General features: G+C 52.5%; 1 non-coding gene across 1 annotated transcript in view; it reads left to right on the top strand.

Annotated features, from left to right (window-relative positions):
- The first annotated feature begins 4,487 nt into the window (after positions 1–4,487).
- Positions 4,488–5,000, top strand: part of LOC126138154 (small subunit ribosomal RNA) — a 1,906-nt gene continuing 1,393 nt past the window's right edge. The window contains exon 1 of the ribosomal RNA XR_007528169.1: positions 4,488–5,000. This exon is cut by the window's right edge and continues 1,393 nt beyond it. This is a non-coding gene — a ribosomal RNA (small subunit ribosomal RNA).

Below are 5,000 nucleotides of genomic sequence, written 5' to 3'. Positions count from 1 at the left end.
ACGAAGAGTTATATCCAATATGCCAAATTCCCGCTGTCCCTATACATGCTGTAAGTCTGTGCACACAATATGAACCACACATCAGCGAGACACTCTATCACACATTACTCTCTGCCTGTAACAGACACAGATACAATATGTAAGCACCAGCATGGACCAACGTCCGGTGCATCCTCTCCGCCACAGTACACCATCCACACTATGATAACCACACCAGGGGGTCCAATTCTAAAATAGAATATCCCACCCGTCCGACATCCACAATTGCTCAGATAAGCCACCAACACCCACACATGTCCTACACAGGGGTGCACCCAACACCACCACACTGCCTCCTGTTACGGCACAGAAACAATGGCAGGAATGAATCACACAGGTCTGCCGCTCCCTTGCCGCAACCACAGACGCGGCGCGCCTCCAGTCACGAGCGAAAAGCGCATCCTGACGAGACATAACTGCTGTGACATACTGAAGCTGCCTCAGACATTCACTTACAATGATCACTACCAACGAACCTCGGCCCCCCCCCCCCCCAACACACTCTCTTACCACGTTGTGTACTGTAATCCAACCCATTTCGCACCTTAACCTAACCCATTTTGCACCTTAACTTAACCAAATTCGTAACGCAATTTGTACCGCAATGTAACGCAATGTGTACCGCAATGTAACGCAATGTGTACCGCAATGTAACGCAATGTGTACCGCAATGTACCGCAATGTGTACCGCAATGTACCGCAATGTGTACCGCAATGTGTAACGCAATGTGTAACGCAATGTGTAACGCAATGTGTACCGCAATGTGTAACGCAATGTGTACCGCAATGTGTAACGCAATGTGTACCGCAATGTGTAACGCAATGTGTACCGCAATGTAACGCAATCTGTACCGCAATGTAACGCAATTTGTACCGCAATGTAACGCAATTTGTACCGCAATGTAACGCAATTTGTACCGCAATGTAACGCAATTTGTACCGCAATGTAACGCAATTTGTACCGCAATGTAACGCAATTTGTACCGCAATGTAACGCAATTTGTACCGCAATGTAACGCAATTTGTACCGCAATGTAACGCAATTTGTACCGCAATGTAACGCAATTTGTACCGCAATGTAACGCAATTTGTACCGCAATGTAACGCAATTTGTACCGCAATGTAACGCAATTTCTACCTTAACCTAACCCACGTTGTGCCTTAACCTAACCCACGTTGTGCCTTAACCTAACCCACGTTGTGCCTTAACCTAACCCACGTTGTGCCTTAACCTAACCCACGTTGTGCCTTAACCTAACCCACGTTGTGCCTTAACCTAACCCACGTTGTGCCTTAACCTAACCCACGTTGTGCCTTAACCTAACCCACGTTGTGCCTTAACCTAACCCACGTTGTGCCTTAACCTAACCCACGTTGTGCCTTAACCTAACCCACGTTGTGCCTTAACCTAACCCACGTTGTGCCTTAACCTAACCCACGTTGTGCCTTAACCTAACCCACGTTGTGCCTTAACCTAACCCAAGTTGTGCCTTAACCTAACCCAAGTTGTGCCTTAACCTAACCCAAGTTGTGCCTTAACCTAACCCAAGTTGTGCCTTAACCTAACCCAAGTTGTGCCTTAACCTAACCCAAGTTGTGCCTTAACCTAACCCAAGTTGTGCCTTAACCTAACCCAAGTTGTGCCTTAACCTAACCCAAGTTGTGCCTTAACCTAACCCACGTTGTGCCTTAACCTAACCCAAGTTGTGCCTTAACCTAACCCACGTTGTGCCTTAACCTAACCCACGTTGTGCCTTAACCTAACCCACGTTGTGCCTTAACCTAACCCACGTTGTGCCTTAACCTAACCCACGTTGTGCCTTAACCTAACCCACGTTGTGCCTTAACCTAACCCACGTTGTGCCTTAACCTAACCCACGTTGTGCCTTAACCTAACCCACGTTGTGCCTTAACCTAACCCACGTTGTGCCTTAACCTAACCCACGTTGTGCCTTAACCTAACCCACGTTGTGCCTTAACCTAACCCACGTTGTGCCTTAACCTAACCCACGTTGTGCCTTAACCTAACCCACGTTGTGCCTTAACCTAACCCACGTTGTGCCTTAACCTAACCCACGTTGTGCCTTAACCTAACCCACGTTGTGCCTTAACCTAACCCAAGTTGTGCCTTAACCTAACCCAAGTTGTGCCTTAACCTAACCCAAGTTGTGCCTTAACCTAACCCAAGTTGTGCCTTAACCTAACCCAAGTTGTGCCTTAACCTAACCCAAGTTGTGCCTTAACCTAACCCAAGTTGTGCCTTAACCTAACCCAAGTTGTGCCTTAACCTAACCCAAGTTGTGCCTTAACCTAACCCACGTTGTGCCTTAACCTAACCCACGTTGTGCCTTAACCTAACCCACGTTGTGCCTTAACCTAACCCACGTTGTGCCTTAACCTAACCCACGTTGTGCCTTAACCTAACCCACGTTGTGCCTTAACCTAACCCACGTTGTGCCTTAACCTAACCCACGTTGTGCCTTAACCTAACCCACGTTGTGCCTTAACCTAACCCACGTTGTGCCTTAACCTAACCCACGTTGTGCCTTAACCTAACCCACGTTGTGCCTTAACCTAACCCACGTTGTGCCTTAACCTAACCCACGTTGTGCCTTAACCTAACCCACGTTGTGCCTTAACCTAACCCAAGTTGTGCCTTAACCTAACCCACGTTGTGCCTTAACCTAACCCAAGTTGTGCCTTAACCTGCTCTGTAATTGGCATATGACACGTTACATTAATCCAGTGTTGTCTAACCACAACCCTCTGAATATAGTTCGCTACTCGCACCGCCCACCCTCTTGTGTATCGTTTCATGTTCAACACTTCGCAAGTGTTGCTTACTTTTTACATGCTCCCGCTGTACACTGTAATGTGGACGACTGCAGGATGTACATCGCCCCCACCCTCCCCCCTGCCTTCGCACGCTGGTCGTTCAGGTGCTTGCGTGTTCAATGCCCTTCGCAGCTGTTCACTGGCATTCGCATGTCGAAGCGCTCAGTCTACGTCGTGGTACGGCCTGTGTCCACTGTCCGCTGATGTCGTAAGCTTAACCCTCACATTGTACTGCACATAGGTCCGTATGTACTGCATGATACGCTGTGGCACATGTGTGACCGTACAACGACTGCGCCCAACAACAGCGAACCATACGGTCCAAATGTTGTGCACTCAGCCACGTGCCGTCTCCCCATAACAGCTACATTGCAGTGTGGTACGCCATAGAGACGTGTGGGATTAACGGACGCCCTGGATGGCGATCAGCATGAGCCGTCTGTTGATGTAGTGGCGCGTGTATTCAAACGTAGTCGTCTCTTCTCACACAGTGTGATAGCATGGTGCACCGCGTTCCACATCTGCGACATGGTACAGATGCTGGTTGACAGTCGGTCTCGTAATGGACATCGCATACGTAGGGGGCCACCTCCCACGTGTTCTCTAGTCGTGCACATTTTGTTGCGTGTATGTGGGCAGACGTAGTGTGTCGTGACACCTAACAGACAGGTATGCAATAATCGTTGCATTTGCAAACTGGGATGGACGTCTACGTTTGCTGGTGACGTTACGCAAATGAACAACTGGTAAACCCATTGTGGTGCGGTTGTTGTTGCTGGAGGTAAATCAGTAAGGGCAAATCTGTGTGTGAAGCGATACGCGGCGGTGGCTGGGTGGGACCGTCCCCGGCCGGTGAGGGGGGGCCGCCCGGCGTGCTGGCCGCGCGGTGCGTGGGCGCACGCGCTACAGCCGGCTGGTGGGGGCGCCCAGTGGCAGGCGCGCCGGCCGACGGACGCGGCAGGCGGCGCAGCTGCGCGCCGGGGCACCCTGCGCGCGGCGCCGGGCGGCCAAAGTGGGTCCTCGCGGGCCCGGTGCGAAGCGCGGTGGACATCTGCAGTGTGCTGGTCCGACTGAGGACTGTGTGCGTTGAGGATGCGCCGCCGCCCGGCACTCGGCGCCGCGACGCCGTCTGCTGCTCGGTCGCCCCAGCGGTTCTCGCTGGTGGTTTGTATCGCAGTTGTGCAGACGTGTTGGCACGTGCGCTGTGCTGGGAGAGTTCGCTTCGGCACCCACGTGGGGCCTTTGCCCTTCTGTGGCGCTGGCGTTGGAGCTGCCGGTCACCGTAGGTGGCGCGTGTTGTCTCCCGCCGGCAATGCCACGACAGCACGCTCCCGGGCCTCTGTCGGCAGCGGCAAGCTCAGTTGGGAGCACGGGTGGTCGCACCTAAAGCGTCTACTCGCCTAACTCCGGGCGATTGCGCCTCTCTCGAACCCGACCAAGTACTTAGGACGGCGCTGCGCGCCGCCGGGACCTGAGAGGGTTTCGAGGTGTATTGTGCAGGGGAGCTCAGCCTCCTCCTGTTTGCAGAATAATTGAGCGGACGCTTGCGTGTTCGCGCGGGCCCCTGGGACACACTCCCGGGCGGCCGGCTGCTCAGCTCTAGTTGACGCAGCTCCCTGGTTGATCCTGCCAGTAGTCATATGCTTGTCTCAAAGATTAAGCCATGCATGTCTCAGTACAAGCCGCATTAAGGTGAAACCGCGAATGGCTCATTAAATCAGTTATGGTTCCTTAGATCGTACCCACGTTACTTGGATAACTGTGGTAATTCTAGAGCTAATACATGCAAACAGAGTCCCGACCAGAGATGGAAGGGACGCTTTTATTAGATCAAAACCAATCGGTCGGCTCGTCCGGTCCGTTTGCCTTGGTGACTCTGAATAACTTTGGGCTGATCGCACGGTCCTCGTACCGGCGACGCATCTTTCAAATGTCTGCCTTATCAACTGTCGATGGTAGGTTCTGCGCCTACCATGGTTGTAACGGGTAACGGGGAATCAGGGTTCGATTCCGGAGAGGGAGCCTGAGAAACGGCTACCACATCCAAGGAAGGCAGCAGGCGCGCAAATTACCCACTCCCGGCACGGGGAGGTAGTGACGAAAAATAACGATACGGGACTCATCCG

The sequence above is a fragment of the Schistocerca cancellata genome, unplaced genomic scaffold (assembly GCF_023864275.1).
Source record: "Schistocerca cancellata isolate TAMUIC-IGC-003103 unplaced genomic scaffold, iqSchCanc2.1 HiC_scaffold_653, whole genome shotgun sequence".
Classification (NCBI taxonomy): Eukaryota; Metazoa; Arthropoda; class Insecta; order Orthoptera; family Acrididae; genus Schistocerca; species Schistocerca cancellata.
Note: the sequence above shows the minus strand (reverse complement) of the source record. Positions and strands in the feature narration are given on the sequence as shown.